At 43.9% G+C, this 23895-nt stretch overlaps 1 protein-coding gene across 5 annotated transcripts in view; it reads right to left on the bottom strand.

Annotated features, from left to right (window-relative positions):
• ZBTB38 (zinc finger and BTB domain containing 38) overlaps positions 1–23895 on the bottom strand; it is a 141871-nt gene that overhangs the window by 108646 nt on the left and 9330 nt on the right. For all 5 annotated transcript variants that reach the window (XR_007457550.1, XR_007457549.1, XM_049629750.1 and 2 more), the window contains exon 2: positions 18713–18955. The gene's annotated coding sequence lies outside the window, so the exon portion shown is untranslated. The remainder of the gene's footprint in view (positions 1–18712; positions 18956–23895) is intronic.

Genomic DNA, 23895 nt, shown 5'->3' on the forward strand with positions numbered 1-23895 from the left:
AAGAAAAGAAAAGAAAAGAAAAGAAAAGAAAAGAAAAGAAAAGAAAAATGAAATCACAGTCTCTATTTAGAGCAGTGGCTCCCAGTTGGGGGCTGTTCTAGGAAATTTCTTCCCACAAAGCAGCTCAGTAATCCAGAAACTGCCATCCCCAGCCCCTGCTGAGGACTGACATTGCCTTCTACTCACATGCTCTGAGCAGAAGTTCCCAGCGGGGGTGATCTTGTCTCCTGGGTGGCCTTTGGGAACTCCATGGGGGTGTTTTCAGATGCCACAGTGATGAATAGTTTAGGGCTTGGACAGAAACTAAGCTGTTAGGATGGGTGAGGGAGGGGTGGGGAAGAAAACTAACACTGGAAACCTCTGGTGTGGTAAGCACTCTGATGGGCCCTTCTGAGAGGTGTGAGCCCCCACCTTCCCACCTCTCCACCCCCAATACACACATGTGCACACCCCCATCCATGCACAACAGCCTTATACAGCTTTTCTGAGTTTAGGGAGAAGAAATGTGCCAGCTAAGAGGTGGAACCCAGGGACGAGATGGGAGAATACTCTCCTTGCATAATAGGGCCAAAATAATTAGCTCACACAGCACAGGGTCAAAGTTCAGTCAACAGAAGCATTATGAATCTCAAATGCAGACAGATGGGGTCGGGAAAAGAAAAACCTATTCTCACAGCATAAGGTCTGCTTGGCTTTAGATACTGTGGGATGGAAAGAGCGGCATCCTGAACAGAACTCCACCGTTCTTTAAAGTTCATATCTATGTGTGCCCCATGGGGCAGAGTTCACTTTCCCCAGCACTATGAGCTGTGTACCTGTCCAGGCCCATGTGTTCATCTGCAAGGGCAACCCTTGCAGATTCTACACCTGTGTCCCCAGGACTGACCTTTACCAACCCTGACCATCCCTCCCAAACCCTTTTTTGTTGTTGTGGTTGTTAATGTTGTGTCATCCCAGAAGCACTGCACCTCCTTTTCCCATAGAAACCACCAGAGCTTCTTCCTGGGCCAGACATCTATCCAGAATGGGTGCCTCATCTTTTCAACCCACCCAAACACAGTCTTACCCAGCCTCCTTCTTTTGCAAAAGTCCTTGGTAGCACATCTAGGGGAAGTTGCTAACTTTTCACAATATAAAGTCAAGTCTAGATCCCTTGATGACAAAAAGTGTCTAGAAATACACCACTGTGAGTATTTATGCCCATTCCCCAGCCTCACCTCCTATAATCTGGATAGTATGCCCATTTCTCAACCACAGCTATTTTTGGGGGGTCACCAGGACTCTTCTAACTGCCTACTCTAGTGGCCTCTTCTCAGGTTTTGTTTGTTTAATAATTTTTTAGATTTTCTGAAGTTTTCCAGTGGACAGAAAAGTAGAATAGCATAATGAGCACATATACCCATTTCTTAGATTTAACCCTTACTAACATTTTGCCATAATTGTTTCCTTTTATTTTGCTGAATTATATAATAAATTACAGACCTTCTGACATTTCACCCTGAAATAATCCAGTACACACTTTTAAAATATAAGAACTCTTCCCCACACGCCTCTAGGATCATATCACCCCTAATAAAATAAACAATAGTTCTAGAATATACGTTTTCCACATTTCAATTTCCTCACCTGTTCTAGATATGTCTTAAAGGCTAGCTTGTTCAGACAAAGCAGCGATCGTGAATGTCCGTTGCATGTGGTGGTTGTGTCTTGCTTTTTACCAGTGACCTCCCTATAGCATTTGCCTCCATTAAGCTGTTCCTTCTTGGAGGTCCACACTTGGTTTTGCTAATGTCAACTCTCTCGTCATCGTCTACTCCTGACCATCTGTTTTCACCCTTCCTTTGTCGCTGTATTTTCAGTATTGGTGCTTCACAGAACTCTGTCCTTGGCTGTCCATTCTCACCTTAAACTTATTTCCCAGGCAATTTTCCTGAACGATATTCCATTGTATGGGTATACCACGTTTTGTTTATTTACTTATCAGTTTATGGATTTGGGGTTGTTTATATTTTTTGGCTATTATGAATAATGCTGCTGTGAATACCATTTGTATATAATCATTTGTATTTGTACACAAGTTTTTGTGTGGACAAATGTTTAATTTGTCTTGGGAATACACCTGGGCATGAGATTGCTGGGTCAGATGGTAGTCTTATGTTTAACACTTTGGGAAACTGCCAAATGTTTTCCAAAGTGCCTTTACTGTTTTACAGTCCCACTAGCAATATATAAGGTTTCCAATTTCTCCACATCCTTGTCAACACTTGTTACTGTCTGTCTTTTTTATTACAGCCATCCTAGAGGGTGCAAAGTGATTATCTCATTGTGGGTTTTTTTTTTTAATGTTTATTTATTTTTGAGAGAGAGAGAGACATAGCGTGTGGGTGGGAGAGGGGCAGAGAGAGAGGGAGACACAGAATCCAAAGCAGGCTCCAGGCTCTGAGCTGTCAGCACAGAGCCCGATGTGGGGCTCGAACCCACGAACCGCGATATCATGAACTGAGCCAAAGTCAGATGCCTGACTGAGCCATCCAGATGCCCCTCATTGCGGTTTTGATTTGTATTTCCCTAACAGTTAGTGATGTGAATATCTTTTAATGGGCTTATTGGCCACTTGTACATTTTCTTTCTTTTTTTAATATTTATTTATTTTTGAGAGAGAGCGAGAAAGCATGAGTGGGGGAGGGAGGGTCAACAGGAGAGAGGGGGACAGAGGATCTGAAGCAGACTCCTTGCAGATAGCAGCAGTGTGCCTGATGTGGGGCCCTACCTCAGGAACTGAGAGATCATGACCTGAGCTGAAGTTGGACGCTTAACTGACTGAGCCACCCAGGCATCCCATTTTCTTTGGAAAAATGTCTATTCAGATTTTTTGCCAATTTTTAAATTGGGTTATTTGTCTCTTTATTATTGAGTTGTAGGAGTTTTTATACATTCTAGATACAAATCCCTTAGCAGAGATACGATTTGTAAACATGCTGCGGGTCGTCCTAGGATGCTTTTTAAAAAAATCTCATGGGAGTGGAGTGCGTACGTATGTTTCTTGAGGTTTAGGACACGGCTTAGGCTCCAGCACAGTGGGTATTCAATAAATATTTACTGAATCCAGTTGAATTCCTTATAGGTCTTTTTAGCAAAGTCTTTGACCCTCTATTTTACTCTCCACTCAATTTTACCTTTCTTTCTTAGAGTGTAAGAAAATACAAATAAAACTGAAAAACATACACAATTTGGGCTAGATACATGCGTTTAAAAAATCTAAAATGTGGGGCGGCTGGATGGCTTAGTTGGTTAAGCGTCCAACTCCAAGTTTCAGCTCAGGTCGTGATCTCACAGTTCATGAGATCGAGCCCCGCATCGGGCTCTGCGCTGACAGTGTGGAGCCTGCTTGGGATTCTCTCTCTCTCCCTCCCTCTCTACTCTTCCCCCACTCACGCTGTCTCTGTCTCTCTCTAAATAAATAAATAAAACGTTAAGAAAAAAAAAGATGCTTTAAAAAAAAAATCTAAAATGTAAGTGTTTTTTAAACAACAGATTTTAACAAATCACTTAATCTCTCCATTTCCTCAGCTGCCAATTGGAGAGGAGTTGTGGGGTTCGTGCGTGATCGTCTCTATGCTTGCTCCTACTCTACCACTGAATAAGTTTGATAATAACAAGTTAAGACCATTCCTGGTGGCATTCTGGGCTCAGAGGAAGTCACCTGGAATAATCACCATGTCTGTCTTGCTCTCTGCTACATTCCAAGTATGGAGTACTGTGACACACACAGCAGGTAATAAATTGAGTGAATAGGTCCCCAGTAAGCCCGTACCTCTTCAAATACATTGGTGAGTCCCACATCTGTATCTCTGGCCTGAACTCTTTTCCTTTTCCTGATGGTCCCTTTGCTGATTCAACACTTCCATGTGCAGGGTCAACAGGCATGATCACAATCATAATGTGTCAAAAACAGAATTCATGATTCTCCACTCTTCCCCAAACTTGTTTCCCTGGCTCCCCACCCCACACTGGGCTTTCTAATTTCAGTAAGTGGTACCACCTCCAAAGAGGTGCTCAGGCAGAGCCCTAGGAGTCATTCTTAACTGTTCTTCTTCTTCTTCAAAAGTTATCCAATTTGTCAAAAAGCCTTATCAGTTCTAGCTTCAAAACATACCCCAAATCCGATCCCTTCTTACCTTCTCCACAGCTTACCACTCTGACCCGAGCCGCTATCTTTTCTCCCCTGGATTCCTACAGGAGCCTCCTACCTGATGTCCCTGAATCTACTCTACCCCACTACACTGTTTTCTTCGCACAAGAGCCAGGATGATTCTCTAATACCTTAAGCCAGTTCATACCAATCTCGTGTTCAAAACTCTCCCAAGACCTACCATACTCAGAGTCAATCCAAAGTCCTACCAATGGCCTAGAAAGCTCAGGTGATCAGGGCCTGGCGTCCTCTCTGATCTTACCTCCTCTTTCTCTCTCTGCCTTGCTGGCCACCTTATGCTCCTTGAACATGCCTAGCATGCTTGACCTCAGGACCTTTGCACATATTGCTCTTTGCCTGCAACACTGCTTCACTTGAGGATTCAGCATGGCTTATTCTCTTGCTTCATTCAGATCTCTGCTTGAATATCTCCACCTCAGGGAGGCCTTACCCAACAGTCTTTCTAAAGAAGCCCTTTGAGGGGTACCTGGGTGGCTCAGCTAGTTAAGCATCTGACTTCAGCTTGGGTCATGATCTCGCGGTTCGTGAGCTCTGTGCTGACAGCTCAGAGCCTGGAGTCTGCTTTGCATTCTGTGTCTCCCTCTCTCTCTGCGCCTCCCCACTTGCTCGCTCTCTCTCTCTCTCTCTCTCTCTGTGTCTCTCTCAAAAATAAACATTACAGAATATTTAAAAAAAAATAAAGAAGCCCCTTTGCAACATACTGTCCCCTTATTCTGTTTTATGTTCATTCATGGTATTTAACATTCCCTAAATTACAGTATGTATTTGTTTACTTCTTCTTTCCCCCACTAGAATGCAAGCCCTATGAGGGCAGAGATCTCACCTTTGTTTATTACTGCATTCCTAGTGCTGGGTACCATTTCTAGCACATTAGAAACACTCAGATGTTGCTGGATGAGTAAATAAGCTGATGATATCATCATCTGTCATCTGAGAGCAAGCCCTGGGTTTGTGTCTTGGCTGTGCCACTTACTCACTGAACAGCCTTGGGCAAATCATCTAATCTCTCCAGGCCTCAGTTTCCTCATCTATGAAAATGAGCTAGTAATCCCTACTGTGTAGGACTGCTGTGAGGTTTAGAGATAAGGGATGACAGTGCCTGACATTAGGTGCTCACTTCACAGACCTGTAATTAACATCCTTCTTCACGCATTACTTGGTTAAGGGACAGAGGCGATCACCAAACTGGCTCCCTTAGAACTAGAGGTTAATGATGGAAAATGGCACACTAGAGGCTAAGGAAGAAAATGAATCCATTTCAGTGCCGAAGACTCAGAAAGCTGGGTTGATACACCAGCCAGAAGAGCTGGGCTTCCAGATACTACTTCCAAATTCAAGTCAAGGCACTGCTTTGTTCTGTGGACAACAGCGGGGTTGGAGGCAATGATTCAAAATGACCTCAGCTTTTGTCTCATCTGGTCCTGTGACCAGACCGCAGGCAACGCCTCATCCAGGGTAGTAATTTCCTTTGCAGCTTTCTGCTAAGAGGCTCTTCGACATGGTAAAATACCGTGCAGCTGCTGCACAGGATGAGGCATTGCTACGTGTTCTGACATGCAAAGATCTTCCACACGTGTTGCCGAGTGAAAACCTCCAGTTGCAGGTGAAATACACAGTAGAATATACATGAACAGCAACACTCTGCTATACAGCAACACTCCGCTATACGTGTGTACAGGTTTCTATGCGAGTATGTAAACACATAGAGAGAGGTCTGCAAGGGTGGAAACCATATTGGTCATGCTCGTTTCCTCCTAGAGGTGGGGAGGTGACTAAAACTAGAAATGGGTGTCAGGGGAGACCAGCTTTATCTAGAATCTATTTTTACAAAGAGAACGTACTACTTCTGTAATTGAAAATTAATTTTTTAAACTGCCCAAACACGATGATGCTAAAACACCACATTTAAGTAAAATGAAGTAATTTACTTTCCCCTAACTAGCAGTTCTCAAATGGAGCGGTCACCCTCAGTGGTCGTGCTTGGTGGCGTTTTTTTTTTTTTTGGTTGTCAAAAGACTCCAACGCTATTGGCATTTCGTCCCCTGGGGATGACGGATTTAACTGCCCGAGTGTGTGAGAAAGTCCCACAGCACAAAATAGTATGCCAGCCCAAATGCCGAAAGGGGTCCTAGTGAGGAACACTACCCAAAAGCTAGGGTTGGTTGTAATTATGAATTCATCTGTGACCTGCCACTCCCCTCCCCCATTAAGAATTTTCTGTCTTTGCTTTGGGCTACTGAGATGCCTTGCCCATGTTCCATCGATATATAAGACAGTACATTTTATCATCAATGGTCAAGAGAAGTAAATTGAAAAGCATGGGAAGCACAAGTGGCTTGGGTTTTATGCCTCCCATCTGGAGCATGGGGATATTTCTGAGAATCAGGGTTGTCCAGGCACCAGCCACCCTGTACTCTGTACTAAGTCTTTAAGACAAATGTCCCAGGGATGCCTGGGTGCTCAGTCAGTTGAGCACCTGACTCCTGATTTCAGCTCAGGTGATGATCTTGTGATATATGGATTTGAGCCTCAAGTTAGACAGCACGGAGCCTTCTTGGGATTCTCTCTCTTTCTCTCTCTTTGTATCTCCCCTGCTCTCTCTATCTCAAAAATAAATAAATAAACATTAAAAAAATTGTTTTTTAAGAAAGACAAATGTCCCCTTGGCCAGCAGCTGGGCAAGGGCTGAGAACCTTTCAGGACAAGTTGGGAAGGTCCCTTTTCTCATAGTTCTCACACAGGACGGTCTGCCTTCAGACCCCTCTGCCTTTGAGAAGCAGCTTCCAGCCTACAATAATGATGGAAAAGTGATGATAGAAAAAAGAGAAACAATGTGTTATATTCCCCCTTCAATTCCACACTCTAGGACACTGTTGTGGTGTGTGTATTCAACAAGTATTTATGGAGCAACTACTATGTGTCAAGCACTGTACGAGGTGCGGGGTGTACAGAGAATGAGACTGTGGTGAAAACTTAATAAATAAACAGATCAGGAGCACCCGGGTGACCTAGTCAGTAGTGCGTCCGACTCTTGGTTTCGGCTCAGGTCATGATCTCACAATTCATGAGTTCCAGCCCCACATTAGGCTCCACGCTGACAGTGTGGAGCCTGCTTGGGATTCTCTCTCTTCTCTCTGCCCCTCCCCTGCTCTCTCTCTCTCAAAATAAATAAATAAACAAATAAACAGATCCACATAAGTCAGGTCATTTTAAATAGCATGAGAGATGTGGTCACTAGCAATTGGAGGGGGTCAATAATATGATAGAACTCAGCAGAGACCTGTCCCCTGGAGGCAGGCGGAGCCCTGGGGAGGAGGAGGGGGATGGTGCTGGGGGGGCCACTGTGGAAGGCGTGTGCCTGTGCAGCTGTTCCTGTCTCTTCCAGCTCAGCCGGGGCTGTGCCCTCTGGGACAGCAGGTATGGTCCAGGTCCTGTGGGTTGTCTGTGCTCCTGGGCAGATAAAATTATCGTGAGTAACATTCATGCTGCTTCTTATTTTGCTTTCCAGCTGTCTCCACCCAAGATTTCGCTTGCATCTGAGGAAGCTGATTTCATGTGCTTCAGAGGTGTGCTGGCAGATAACCGGCATGGGCTTTCAAAGTCACTGTTACTTAAAAACACATGCATGGCACTCACTTTGTGTCAGGCACTGCTCAAAACACTTTGCAAATGTTAAATCATTTTGTCCTTACAAGAAACCTACATGCCAGGTGTTGAGGAGTATTACTATCCTTCATTCACGCACAAGGACGTGGGACTGTTCCTCCAATCACAGCCCCTCCCCATGACATGCAGTATAGCAGTAACGTTAGCAGTGGGGGAGGACTAGGCATCAGCAGCCATGGTATCAGAAATGCAGATTCCTGCCCTGCCCTCGAGCTACTGAATCAGAATCTGTTTCTTCAGGTCACTCTTAGGGATCGCCAAGTTCAAAACCACTGATCCAGTCCATGTTTTCATTTTTTGGGAGATGATCTGGAGGATGTGCCTTCCATGGTTAGCTAATCCTTCAAACTCCAACAAGTGTTTGTTTTATGCACCCTTTTTCCTCCTTAGTTAAAGTTCATTTCTCAGGTAGGAGAACCAAGCATAGCAGGGTTAGAGTCCGCCAGTAAACAAACAACTAAACAACATGAAAGCAGGACACTACGTACAAAGGGCTGGGTTCGGGGGTGCCTGGGGTTGGGGAAGGTACAGCGGAGATGCCGCAAACTATAAAACACTGTCCCAGCCTGAAAGAGTGCTTTATCCCCCTGTGGAGAAATGATATATAAATACCAGATGGACAGACAAACAGGGGTACTATACTTTTACAGTGACATCGTATCCCACAAACAACTAAAGAGTCATCTATTTAACTACATATCCCTGAAAGAAAATCAAGCAAGCAAGTGGGAGGAAGGCAGGGAGGGAGGGAGAGAGGGAGGGAGGGGGAAGGAAGGAAGGAAGGAAGGAAGGAAGGAAGGAAGGAAGGAAGGAAAATGGGGGAGGAGCAGGGAAGAAAGGAACAGGGTAGGGAGATTTAACGTTGTGGGGTATTCCCTCCACACTCCTCTGATGAGATGCCTCAGAGGGAGCCTGCATTTCCCTGGGGTCCTCAGCTACCATGGGCCTCTGTGGCATATAGCTGCCTCTAGCTGAGAATGGATCTAATATTTAAAGATTTTTCATAAAACATAGCCCCTGAATGCGAGCCAACCACACTGCCTGGTTGACAGCCAAAAAACATGGCCTGCTGTGATGCTAGAAGAAAAACTGGCTGTGCGGGGCTTAGTGAGAGATGTATGTGTCCCATACTTATTGGGTGATTTAACGGATTTTCAAGAGACAATGTTTTCATCTTACGTGCTGATTTCAGACACGACCCTTTACTTCAGATGTAACTGCACTGTGCACGAAGGCCTCATATTTTCTGACTTTCTCTGTTGCCAAGGCTGAGAAACTGGCCAAGCAGACCCCATCCTATGTTGTAAAGTCCACAGTAAGGACAGGAGATGAGGCTGCAGCCTCCAGAGGAAGCAAGAGCATTACAATTGTTGCCGGGAGCTGTCAGTGCATCATCACCAGGCTTGCGCCGCAGACGTGTGTGTTCCACCCCCCTGCAAAGTACAGGGCTGGGTGTCTCTGTGTCCGTGAGTGTGCACTAGGCAAGCAATCACTGCAACGCCAGTCACACCTTTCTTGTCCTGGAGAGCCTAGGCTCCCATACTCTGCCTCCTATAGCCAGCCTGCACTGTTAGTGCTTCTTGACCTCACAGTGACTCCCCTCCCCCACCACACACGCACTGATTGGGTAGGGAATGGACCACTTAGCACGGGCTGGACCCAGATCCGAGGGGTGGCCAGTCTGAGGTCAGATGGTAGCAGTCTCTGGTGCCACAAGGTCCTGCAGATTCAGGGCCGGTAGCCATCTTGAGCACACAGAGGTAGACAACAGAGACAGGCAAGAGAAACAGGGAGGGGGCGCCTGAAATGAGCAAGCAAACAGGTGAACAGTTTTCCCCCTCAGGTTTCCTGGGCCTGGCTGCACCTGACTCACTGTCCTAGGTGTCCTTTGCCTATGCCCTGACACCACCTCATCCCCTTTCTATTGAGCTGGTAGGCCTTGGTGCTTCTTTTGCATACAGACAAAGCTTTACTGACTGGGCTTTCCACTATTTTCTGTGGGCTTCAAAGACCTGCATGAGGAGACAGGTCTTCTAACCACTGTGCAGCTTCAATCACTTGTGACCTTTTGTGACCCAAAATGCAAACTTCTAGAATTCACATGGTTTTGGCAAGTTCATTTGTCTACTAAATCCCTTTCTGTAGGACAGTAATTTTTTTTCTTGGCACTGTATAAAATGCCCACTCTTTGGGGCATTTTGGGGCAGTTGGGCGGCTCAGTCAGTTGAGCATCCAACTCTTGATTTCAGCTCAGGTCATGATCCCAGGGTCATGGGATCGAACCCCGTGTCAGGCTCTATGCCGAGCCTTTCCCTCTCCCTCTGCCCCTGTCTGCTGCCCACACACACTCTCTCTCTAAAAAATAAAAAAATAAAATAAATAAATGCCCACTCTTTGGATCAAATTCTTCCTTTCCTGATGGTCTCCTCAGTACTACTGGCACTCCTTTCAAAGGCGAGCATGAATTTTCCCTACTGTTGACCACATTAGGCACAGACATCAACAACGAGTCCAATGGTTTTCAGATTTTTAGCACTGAATTTTTTTCTTTTTCAAATTAATGCTACTTGAAGCAATACAGAAGAGACATAACCCCAGCCAACTCTGGATTTCTTCTCCCTGCACCCCTCCCCCAACTCTCAGCTGTAGGCTCCTATCAAACCCAAGGGCTCTGGGAACAAACACTTGGTGCACTGCTCAGGGCGGCAGATTGTTTCATCCTTATCTTGGGCAAACATCAAGGATCACCCACTGCATATTCGGGATACACCACACAGTCCATCCCAAGCTCTGGAAATGCTCTGGAAATACAGTGAAGTGAAAGACACATCCCCAACACAAAGGAAAAGCTGGGCAGATAAGATGCTAACGGCCATCACACAGAGCGTATGCAAGTACAAGGGTGTCACAAGTACGGTTAGGACGATGGGCTCAGAGGCTGGAGGGGCGGCCAGGGCTAGAGCAGCTGGGGCAGGGCCCCACAGAGCAGCAGGAGGGGCTCCAGCAGGATTTCAACAGACTTACAGGAGAAGAGAAAGTAAAATCTGAGGGGTGGGGGTGGCGGGGTGCATCCAGACGAGAGGACAAGCACAAACAAGGGTGGAAGTGTCTGTGATGGACTCAGGAAATGGTTAGCTGATGAATTTGGTGGGATGACAGGGCGTTGCAAATGGGAAAATGGGAAGGGGCCAGAACTTGAATAACAGGCTAGGAAAAATCAACTCATTTTGGAGACCATCAAGAGCCCTGAATGATTCGATTTAGAATTTAGAAAAACAATGGAAAAAAGCAAAACAAGATAAGAGCAGAAATCAGACGTCAAGCTTCTTGGATGCGGAATCAGACATGGGTCTGCAGGAAAGACAAAGGGTCAGCAAAGGGAAACGCTGATGACACATTTCCCCACTGCTGATCCTCTCCCCAAAAGGGTCAGAAGGCTTTGAGACTGGTGAAGGCAAGCTGTATCATCTTCCACTTATTCATCAGGCATCGAGAAGCCCGTGACTCCTTTGAAGTCATCTAGGCGAGGACTCTGGGGCTCCTGACTCACAGGCCTTCCCAGAAAAATCCTCTCCAGCAAGAGCAAGTGATCATAAGACACTGGCTCAGGGGCTGGTGAGAGCAGTCTCCAACTACCTCAGAGCTTCTCAGGCCTTTCTCCTCTTGTCCAAATCCAGGGAACGGAAAAACTCAAACTCACCCCCAGTCTCAGCCTCAGCTTATCACCACACGCTTACCAAAAGAATGCAGAGAAGAACGGCCTTACAGTGAAACCACTCCAGAATCACTGCCAGCAACACATACCATGCGCAGGCACACACAGCCATTCTTGGAGAAGGTGTGAACATCAGAGCTGAACCAGGTAAACGTGAGCGCTGAATGTGGTCTGCCCCGAAGGAAGGCCCAATGCTACAAACTTCCGAGGGGAAGGTGGTATAAGGTGGTCCCTCACCAGATGCCTATTGATGGTGACACATCTGGGCTAGCCAGGTCTCTCTGTCTCTGCCTGTCTCTGTCTCCTATACAACAAAGAACCCAGAGACGTGGGAAGGGCATGTTACGGGAGGGCAGGAGGGAAACAGGGTGTAAAAAGTCTGGGTGTCCCGCACAAGGTCCCTGGACAAGGCGGTGTGTGGCCACCTTCTCACCCAGGTCTTCCAGCTCCAGAGGCTGTGTTCTGCCAACAGCTCCATGGGACAGATGAGAATGACATCATCAGAAAAGGGGACAAAGAGAGAAGAGGACAGCCACGGCACATTCCCTGTCAGGAGAGGAAGGCTTTCCGGGAGGTTGTGTTGGACTTGCCAGCACTTTCGCTGTATTCCCAGAGGTCTGTCCCTGAGGCTTTGGGGACTGAGCGGGAGGGGGCACCTGTGGTGGCCTTACAGTCAGGACAACGTGTCAGCCGCAATTCAGCCAGTGACTCAGCACTGACGGGAAGGCCAGACCTCCCTGAGGTCACCAGCTGCAGTCAACCCTGGACACGTCCACCTCCCGGCACGTCCCCACACATAAGGGACTCCAACTAACTTCCCAATGACTGCTCCCTCACCATGAAACAGTCTACCTCCCCTTCATTGATTTCTTTTTTTTTTTTTTAAGTTTATTTTGAGAGAGAGCAGGGAGGGAGGGGGTGGGGGGGGGGTGGGGGAGAGAGAGGAAAAGAGAGGGAAGGAGAATTCCCAGCAAGCCTCACACTGTCAGTGAGGAGCCCGACGTGGGCTCGAACCCACAAACTGAGATCATGACCTGAGCCAAAACCAAGAGCTGGACGCTTAACTGACTGATCCACCCAGGTGCCCCTCCTTCAGTGATTTTCTGGTCCAACTAGCTTTCTAAAATTTATAAATATAACGTGTACCTGATTTTAAAAAATTCAAACAGCACCAAAGGCTGTCCAGTAAAAAGAAAAGCAACAGAAATTTAAGTATAATTTTCTAGTTCTTGACCCATCGGTGTAAAGAAGCTTTGTGTGACTCCCATTTTTGTAAACAAGGAAACTGACCCACTTTGTGTGTCCTTCCACTTCTACTCTCTGCTGCCCAATCCCTAATGCCCAGCACCCTTACTATCACGGTTACATGGCACCAAGGTTTACAACTTTTATGTTTTGTTCTAGAAATATAACTGTTTGTGCTTCATCTGGAGCTTGGTTCTTTTTTTTTTTTTTTTTAATGTTTATTTTTTATTTTGACAGAGCACGAGCAGGGGAGGAACAGAGAGAGAGGGAAGCACAGAATCTGAAGCAGGCTCCAAGCTGTGAGCTGTCAGCACAGAGCCCAACACATGGCTCGAACTCATGAACCGTGAGATCGTGACCTGAGCCGAAGTTGGATGCTGAACCGACTGAGCCACCCAGGTACCCCTAGAGCTTAGTTCTTAAAATTAAAAATGAACCGCCAGCATTTATAATATACTGATTGTGTAATTATTATTGTCTCCAGAGGCAAGTGAGGACCCTCAGAGAAGAAGAGCGGATGAGTCACTACACTTGTGCTGCTCAAAGTAAAATGAAATTAACTAAGTTGGAAGGAGGACTTGGGGAGGGGATGGAGTGATATTAAAGTTCTTTCTCCTCAGCATGTTGAAGGCATTTCTGGGGCTCTTCTATTTGGGTTGGCTTGAAGGAGGAGAGGAACAAAACCAGGGGTCTTCATTCTTGTATTCATCTGTACTTTTTGAACACCAATTATGTGTTAGATACTATGCTAAGCACTTAAGATGCATATAAAAGCATTTCCCACCTTCAAAGAGTTCCAAGGGAGAGCCAGGAAAATCAAAGACAGAACAACTAGAAGCTCCAAGGCAGGGTTTTTAAAATTCTGTTTTGTTCACTGCTGTAGTTTTAGTATTTAGACAAGCCAATTACTGAATGAATGACTGAATGTAATGCCTGAGTTACACGCAGTGGAGGCGGCGTGGGTTGGGGAAAGGGGTTGGGACTGGGAGGGGAACCCAGAACACGAAGGAGGAGCCCTGGAGGGTGCCGTGGGCTTGAAGCTCAGAGAACATTTCCAAAGAGAGTTTGGGTTGACTAGTGAAGTAGGAGGAGGACATGGGAAGAAATCAGGAGAAGGGATCCCCAGTGGTATCATAGGAGCAGGAGGTGAGTTTGGGAAGTGGCAGATGAGGTGAAATGACAGGAGGAGGCAATGTGTGAAGACTTGTATGCAGGGCTGATGGCCTGGCCTTTATTCCAGGGTGCTAGGGAACCATGGAGGGTTGTTGGCAGGGTGGTAGTGTGGTCAGCTCTGTGGGCAGGGGCAGGGGTGGATGGGGCTGGAGATGGGAGTTCAGCTAGGGAATAAGCTGTCTCTGGGAGGAGGCATAATGAGAAGCTGGACTGAGGCTCTGAGGTTGGAGAGAAGGGCTCAGCTCTGAGAAAAATTCAGGAGGTAGAATCTGGACAATTTGGTAACCGAGGGGCTTCATGGGATAGCTCGCACAGGGTGAGTTCCTGATCTGAGTGGCTGACAGGGTGGTGGCATCATTCACAAAGAGAAGGATTAAAAGAGGGGTGCGTGGGTGGCTCAGTCGGTTAAGTATCCAACTCCAGCTCAGGTCATGATCTCACAGTTTGTGAGTTTGAGCCCTGTGTTGGGCTCTGGGCTGACAGCTCAGAGCCTGGAGTCTGCTTCGGATTCTGTCTCCCTCTCTCTCTGCCCCTCCCTGGCTCATGCTCTCTCTCTCTCTCAAAAATAAATAAACATTAAAGATTAAAAGAAAAACAATGGGTTCAGCAAGTTTTCAGGAGCACTACGTACTGCTGCATGTTGTGCATGTGGGACACCTAAGTGGGGACATCTTTGGACAGGTGGATCCATTTACACATCAGAGAATTATTGGCAAATGAATGATATATAAAGCCAAGGATGCAGAAATGTAGGATAATAGGTACATGAGTGTATGAGAGAAATACCACCTTTAAGGATGGACAGATACAAAGAAGTCTATGAAGGAGACCAGGAAGAGCTGAACCAAGGGGATGGGTATCACTCTTTCAGTGCAGGGGTATGGGTGAATGAATGAATGAATGAATGAATGTGTATCTTAAATTATTTATCCCTGCCTTTCCTTCTGGATTCCCCTCTTGAAGTACCTTCAAGCACTAGACTGTACAACAAGAACCTGTCCCCATTATCTTAGGGCAAGAACCACCAGAAGTTTTCCCTAAGATATTTAGGAAATATTGAGAGTCATAAAGACTCTCAGTAGTTTTCCAAAGAGTGGTTTCTCTGGAAGTTAGCTTTTTTTTTTTTTTTTAAATAAACTTTTAATTTTAGTTTTAGGTTTAGAGGAAATTTGAGAAGATGGAAGAGAGAATTCTCATATACCCAACACCCAAGTCTCCCCTATTGGTAATGCCTTACGTTAGTATGGCGCGTTTGTCATAACCAGTGAATCAAAACGGTTACAACATTTTTAACTAAAGTCCATACTCAGATTTCCTTGGTTTTTCAATAATGTCCTTTTTTGGTTGTTGTTCTAGGAAAGCATCCAGGGTAACACATTACACTTAGTTGTAATGTCTCCTTAGGCTCCCCTGGGCTGTGAGAGCTTCTTATATTTTTCTTGTTTGTGAGGACTTGGACAGTTTTGAGGAATACTGATCAATTATTTATAGCATTTCCTACCACTGGGGTTTGTCTGATGTTTTTCTCGTGATTAAACTGGGATTATAGGTTTTGGGGAGGAAGACCATAGAGGTAAAGTGCTATTTTCATTCATATCCTATCAAGGTATGTACGGGACATGGGCTAGCCAGGTTAAAGTCATGCTTGTCAGTTTTCTCCTCTGTAGAGTTTTCTCCTCGCCTCCCTTCCGTACTGTACTCTTTGGAAGGAAGTCAACGTGTATATCCCACACTTAAGGGATACAGAATTATGGTCCTCCTCCTTGAAGGAGCAGGCAGTTAACTTTAAAAATTCTCATGCTGTCTTTTCATTTGAAGGAAGTTTCTCTCCAGCTTCCTTTTCTGTCTTCCAGATACTCTTTTAAGAACACATAGGGCTGCCAAACAATGGAGCCTGACTTCAAAGGATCTTTTATGGGACTCAACATTTCTAAATGTATCTAAATACATGCAATCTCAATATACCACATGACAAGAATTTTAAAATGCAAGCAGTGGCTCTCCTCCAGGTAGGCACTGGTTGACTACTGCTTCAGGCAGGATGACTCCCTTTGAAGCAAGCCCGGAACGGTGTCTGATACGGGGCCCACCCCTTGTCCACCCTGCTGGTAGGTATTGTGGATGAGGCTGGTCTAACTTAAAAGTCAGGAATAAGTGAAAACCCCCCAACAAGAGGAAGATTCAGAAAGGAAGTACTAGAAAATACTGATGATGTTCATTGTACTGGACACATAAATAATGTCCTACCACGTTACAATAACAGCACTCTCTTCTATAAGCCAAGAGTATCATGGCAAAGACACACAACATAATCAGAGATCACATCCCACAAAAAAGTAAGGGAAAGAATTTCACACCAAGGAAAGATGATTATTTAAAGACATAATGAGACTCTATCAAGAATAGTCACCATGTGAGTCGGGAAACATAGCACTTGTATCTTAGCATAATAAATTTTTATAACTTAATAAAAAGCTATTGAACTCTGGAAAGATAAGACCCAATCCCACTGTTTTGGTTCCCTCCAGTGGTTGTGTCCTGCTGCCCCCTTGGGGCCTTGCCACAGGGTAAGGAGGAGCAAGGAAGTGACACAAACTGTTTTTCTCTCACTCTCTTTTCCTCCTGATTATTTCCTGGACTTTGAAGTTCAATGCCATGTAAATATTAACTTGCTTCTTACATAAAGCTTCAAAGAACAAACTGTAATCTGAGCATATGATTTACCCTAACATTTTCCCATGAGCTCTAAGGATTCTGATTTCTTCTCTACCAATATGTCTCTATTTCACAGAATTAGTTTGAAAACAGTCTTTAACTTCTCCTTCTTCTTCTCATTATTATTAGTATTATTCTTGTTATTACTATTATTATTAACCATCCTCCTCCTTCTCCTCATTATCATCACATGATGGAAATATTTTCCAAAGAATGCCTGAGATGATTTTAGGTGGTAACATCCACTAAGTTTCCTTTTAAATATATTTAAGTTAAAAAGCTAATTTGACTTGAGGTGCCTGGCTGGCTTAGTCAGTAGAGTATGCGACTCTTAGTCTTGGGATTGTGAGTTCAAGTCCCATGTTGGGTAAACAGATTACTTAAAAAACAAACAAACAAAAAAAACAGCCTAATTTGACTTAAAGAAAAAACATGTCAGTGGTAGTACAACTTGTAAAAGGTAGGGCAAAAATTATCACTGGCTAAAGTTTGGGACTTACTCAACTCTTGAAATAATCAGTTTCAGAGGTGACATTTATTGCACAGGTAAAAGTGGAATTATATTATTATAACTTCGGGAACAACTCACAGCAATAAGGTCCATGGGTTTTTTGTTCTGTTTTGTTTTGTTTTGTTTTGTTTTTGTTTTTGTTTTTTTTGTTTCTTGTTTCTGCTAGTCACATTACCAACAGTCTTCTTTTATAATACAATCGTGCCGACCATGATGGTCTAAATCACTCTGACAAACCTTTCAAACCGAATTAGACACCCATTGACACAATCTTTGCAAAGCTGGTCAAAAGAAAGTCTCTCGGAATTTGTTTTAGAGATGTTTTTGGATTTTCTCCTAGGTTATGTTTTATTTTCCCCAAATTAAAATAATATAAAATAATTATGGCTTTTCCTAACATTGAGAACCTTAACATATGTTACAATTTGACTTACTGAAGAAACAATCCCTTAGTTATGAGATCTTGATTTTATAAAAATTATGTCTTATTATTCCCTTCTAGCTCCATCATGCTGATGTGTTCTTTTGCAAGGTATGTGTCATCTAGAGTTGGCTTGCTGGACCTGAACTGTGTAGCCAGTATGATCTCAATAAATGAAAGACTGATACTTTTAAAAAATGCTAATTTCCTTAATCTTTTCACCTCCCCCTGCACTGAGATGTTTTTCCTTGACACATAATTAAATGCTTTTGAGCGTTTGCTGAATTACTGTGTGGTTAATCCCTCTCAACAGCAGGAAGCTTAGATATTTGTAAATTTCCTCAGTGCACCGTTTCTGATTAGTTGACCTTTTCTAAATACCAAACCAACTGGTTGCAGTTAGTTCTATCACTCCATGATCAGCCTGCATTTATCCATAAAGTTCTTGTTGGTTTTCATTTGTTTTGAGAATTGGTATAGACAGAACAAATGGCTGTTGTTGCATTAGAGTTTTGAATTTATCTTAAACTGTAATCACTGATGTTATCTTTCTTCATAAGCTCCTAAGAGTACCTTTGTTGTTATTCTGGTTTATACTAATACTTTATCTTTATATATACACCCTTCCTTTTGCAAAGTGACTTAATTTGTTTTATTGATTGTAGGTATCAGTGATAGTGCACTTAATTAGCTTTCAAAACACAACTATGTTATCATCACATTATTTCTAAAAAATACATGAACATTCTTTCCAGCCGTGCCCATTCTCCAATCCCTTCTTCTCTCTCTTTCTCTCCTGCCCTCCTTCTGTTCTTTCCTTCCTGCATCAAACATTTATTGAACATCTACATGTCAGGCACTGTGCTAGATATTGCTAGAGTCAATGGTGGAAAAACTCTTGGTTCCCGAGGAACCTTATTCTATAGGTTTAAAATCATTCCTTCCTGTTTATTCCAAAGATCACTCGGGATGAAAACACACTAATGAAATTCATGGGAAAGAAAGCAAACATGGACTGCTCCTACTGAACTGGAGAAAAAACATGTTACCCACCTTTAGCTGCTGCAGAATAATCTTTCTTCCTTGTGGGCTCTGGCTATATCAACAATCCTTCTTTTCCCCCCAAGAATTGGCTCTGGAGAGGGCGTTCTTCCTCCTCTAGCACAAATAGCCTTCAGTGGGAATGTTGGGATGGACACCAGCTGAATGAGGCCCAGAGCAGCTGGAGTCCTCCTAGAAAACTTAGATGCCCACACTCGTTTGGTGTGGCTGCCTGAGGCCTCTGGTAGAGAGCTCCTGTAGGAAACCACAAATGCACAGGAAATTGGGGAAAATCAGATAAGGCAAACCTTTAAATGACATATGTACAGAAAGGAAACAGTTAAGAATTAACCCAAATTAATTTAAGGCTATAAGAACAAGTGGTGCAACGGTTTAGTTAATAAGTAGCTAGTCTGCAAAGCTAAGGCATTTGAGCCAAAGGACTAAGGGCCTTTAGAACTGTAAGAGGGCAGGTGGATGGAGAAATGGACCTATCACAGAGTCACAAATTGCTGTGGGAAGTAGGAGCAGGCACTGCACAGTGAACCAATACAGACTCGTACATACAACCACCTACCTGTACATACATCTATGGATCCATTCAGAAAACACTTGTCGAGCCCCACTGTTCTAGGGATAGTATTGAAGATATAGCAGTGCGCATGCCTTCATGGACTGTAACATTCACCAGCATGCAGGAGGTACATTGAACAACAAACTGGAATTTAGGTAGGTATTATATAAAGAAAAGGCAATGTTAAAACTTGAGTCTGCTAAGTTTGGCTAGTTTCTTTGGAATAGCAGGGACCAAAGAACCTTCCAGGGGAAAAAGCCGTCACCTACTTCCTTACCCTTTCTCTAATCTCGTTTTCTCCCCCTCCTTTCTTTCTTTTAGCTCATCAAGACCATGTCACCATCCACTTCTTTAGGCTCAGGCTCATCTATACTCAAGACCTCTAGTCCTGCCCTAATAGGAAACATGAGACCCTTGGCTGTTCTGCACTTGGCTTCTTGAATTTCAGATTTATTTTTTGTTTTTGACCTCTAAAAATTGAATTCAAGTTCCTGGAATTCAAAGACTCAATATTTATCTATATCCTGTGTTTAACTTATGCCCATCAATCTATATGATGCACTCAAATCCCTAATCTAGCCATGAAGAATTGGGAATGTGGAGTATGACAACCAGGTCAGTATGCCTAGGGAGAACAGTCAGTGGACAGAGGTGAGTAAACCCAAAAGTGAGATGGGTTAAACGTCTGGAGACCGAATCAGGAGATGTAGTCCACAAGGATCATAGTCTACAGGGGACATGTTGCTTCTAGAAGATTTCCCAGAACTTATTCATCCTATGTTGTGGTTTAGTGATAAGAATAAGGGGTCTCATTGTAAATAAAACCAGGAAAAAGACCATTTGTAAAATCAAATGAAAAAGGGTATAGGATAGAAGGGTGACTATCCTTAAAAAGACTAGAAAAGGAAAAGCCAAGGAGGAAGTTTTATCATTGTGTCTCCAAAACTGTGCAGATGGGGAGATGACTGACTGGTCTCATTGTCCATTTGGAAGGCAGATCCCATAGAAGAAACATGTGATAGCATAATTTAATTAATAAATTCATTCCCTAGGGTTTTTTGCTTGTTTGTTTTTCTGAGCACATACTGTAGTCCAAATACTACTGAAGATAAATCCGTGATAAGACACAACCTCTTTCCTCTTGGAGCTCATTGTCTAATGGGAAATACAGGCTTATAAACAACTCATGAAAAATACCACAAGTTGGATTTTCAAACACAAGATTCCGTAGGACCTCAGAGCAGGGGCTCTAATACTTCCTAGCAAGGTCAAGGAAAACTCTCCCAAGGAAGTGACCTTCCAGTTGAGTTCTAAAGAACAAGGGTCATTTCAGGTAAGAATTTTTTGTCTCCACTTAGCTCTTCTCCTCCCTCCATCCCCCCATTTAGCTTTTCTTCATGGGAAAAGATTATTTAGGACTAATCTACCATGAATATTTCTGGGTTGTTTTTTTTTTTTTTTTTTTTTGAAAAATATAGCTCTCATTATTTAAAAAAAAATTTTTTTTAATGTTTATTGATTTTTGAGACAGAGATAGAGCATGGATGGGGGAGGGTCAGAGAGAGAGAGGGAGACACAGAATCTGAAACAGGCTCCAGGCTCTGAGCTGTCAACACAGAGCCTGATGCGGGGCTTGAACTCATGGACCACGAGCCACCCAGGCGCCCCTATAGCTCTCGTTATTAAGCTAAAATTTCAGTTGATTTTTAGAGCCAGTGTGGAAATAATTTACTTGGACCTGAACTGAAAAAGTTTTTGAATCTACAAAGCCAAGGACTAAATCTTTGAGCAGTTAGAAGACATGCTGAGAGATACAGCCAGACTGGCCAGACATCCCTACTTTTCCTTACCAATTTATGATTGGTAACTGGCTCCACCTGATGAGGGACAGAAGCAGAAAAATGTGTGCATTTAGCTCAGAAGTCTACCTGTAGACTGCGTAGTTCCAATAAGGATCAAATATGTGCTAGTTGCTACATTCTTAAAGGGTCTCATGATTGCCTGTATATTTCACTGATAGTTAATACCCAACTGACTGATAAGCACCAGAGAAGTCCTACAAAAGTAGCTTTATTAGTAGAAATTCAAATAAAACATTTATGATCTAATACTCCCTGCACATCTCCTCCCCCTTGAGCACTAAGCATATAACCACCAGCTGCCCATGGGTCCTTCCCCTGTCCTCCTTAAATAAGTTTACTAAATTGCACCATACAATGTCTCAAGAATTCTACCTTGACCATTGCACTCAACAACCCCATAACATTTTTGGTGGCCTGTGCAGGGATTATGGAATGAATACTAGAGCTTCTGTGCAACTTGGTAAGTCTCTTTTACTTCTCCAGCCTCTACTTCTTACTTGTTCTTTTCTGGAAATGTCCTGAATAGTATGACCCTTGGGAATGAGTCTTGCCTGAGTGCTCAGGAGAAAACCTCTTGCCCGTGGCCACACTATGGAAAGGGATGGACTCCTGCCACCCAGCTAGACATTTTTACTTTGGCTGTAATGGTTTTGGGCTCAGAAATCAGACTCTCCTTGGGACACCTGGGTGGCTCAGTCAGTTGAGCGTCCGACTGCGGCTCAGGTCATGATCTTGCAGTCCATGAGTTCGAGCCCCACGTCGGGCTCTGTGCTGACTGCTCAGAGCCTGGAGCCTGTTTCAGATTCTGTGTCTCCCTCTCTCTCTGACCCTCCCCCGTTCATGCTCTGTCTCTCTCTGTCTCAAAAATAAATAAACATTAAAAAAAATTTTTTTTAAAAAGAAATCAGACTCTCTTTATTTTTCCTGTTATTTTGATGCATATATTATCGTCAGGTTTAGGATGGCCACCAATCTCAAAACTCCCACATAAGGTTTCTACCTATATAACCCAGTGTGATCCCTCGATTAACATAAAATCCAAGATATGTCTGACCATGTACTTCTCAAAAGGGACCAGTCAGAACTACCCAATGGGGAGCTGGACTGTAAACAGAGATCCTGAGTAAGTTGCCTGGATTCGATAGGAACTCCATGCTTTTATTTTTTTCATGTCTCTCATTTGTCCTTACTCAAGGGCTATTTGACATTCTCGGTCCTGCTCTCAGATTGAATACACTTCCAGCTTAGATATATGATGCTTAATACAACATGAAAACCCCATCCATTAGTACTAGACCTAGACGCTTACAAAGGTTAATATTATTGATCGCCAAATATATTGACTTCTTCAAAATGGAGACAGACCCAGTGTCTGTAGCATCTCAGTCCATTCACCAGCACCCACTGTAGTCCAGAATGCCATTGGAAAGCAAAGGGAGGTTGACATCGCTTCTCAGGTAGTACAAAGGTGTCAGAGGGTTAGGAATGAGGGACGCCTCTCAGCACTCTGAACCCCAGATACCTTCAGCAATATTCCTGGTGGGATGCCATTTGGAAGTTGAGGGGGATTTTGGCAATGGTTTTCGTTATATGGTCTCCTCGTTTTATAGGGATTAACTATGGAATCAACTTCCTCAGTCCCATGGGATTCCCCTTTGGGCCATCTCATAGCACACTGGAGTCAATTTGGACAACAGGATTTAAAGAAGAAGTGCTTCATCTTTTTTCTACAAAAATGCCTGGCTTTAGTATTCTTTGGATGATGATGAAAAATGGCCCATTAACAGGTCCTTAAGCTTCAATACTATTTATCAATTTGCCTTTTTTTGCAGGCAACAGGGAAAATGAACCAAAATACCCTACATCCAGGTCTTTGTGGCACTGAGTCAGGATCTTAATCTAAGAGAGACTTGTAGGATGTGTCTGGCAAGATTCCAGGCTCCCCACCTTTAGATATTTCAGACAATGATTGTTTAAAAAGACCACCATAATCAAAGAAACCAACTCAGTCAGACAAACAAGAAAATCAATGAGCAGAAGAAAAAGTGAAAATGAGCCTGTAAGCAAGCCCCAGTCCCCTAGTAATTCCCACTCCACATAAACCTTTGGAGCCTTCTACTCCTAGTTCAGTGGGACATAAACTAGAAACAGAACATCATACTTACCAAACACTCAGACTAAGGAAGGATTGTATCCACTTCAGAAAGTAGCAAATGAGGAAATGAGCACAATTAAGGTACATGTTCCATTTTCCATGTCAAATCTAGCTCAAATAAAACCAAAGCTAGGATGATACTCAGAGGATCCATCCAAGTTTATAGATGGCTTTCACCAGGTGTCTCTAACGTTTGATTTAACCTGGAAGGATATCTATATTATTCTAACACATTGCTGTACCCCAGAAGTAAAGGCCTGGACTTGAACTGGGGCACAAGAATTTGTAGATGAGGGGCACATGGGTGGCTCAGTTGGTTAAGCATCCAACTTCTGCTCAGGTCATGATCTTACAGTTCCTGAGTTTGAGCCCCACGTTGGGTTCTCTGCTGTCAGTACAGAGCCTGCTTCCTGATCCTCTGTTCCTCTCTAACTCTGCTGCTCCCCCACTCATGCTCTCTCTCTCAAAAATAAATAAACATAAAAAAAAAAAAAAAGGAATTTGCAGATGAGTTGGCAACTAGGGGTAGAAACCATTATCCAGCAGGAGGAGAGGTTGTTCCTAATGCTGAGTCTTACTGGAACTACCAAGAGGACAGACCTGG

The sequence above is a fragment of the Panthera uncia genome, chromosome C2 (assembly GCF_023721935.1).
Source record: "Panthera uncia isolate 11264 chromosome C2, Puncia_PCG_1.0, whole genome shotgun sequence".
NCBI classification, from domain to species: Eukaryota; Metazoa; Chordata; class Mammalia; order Carnivora; family Felidae; genus Panthera; species Panthera uncia.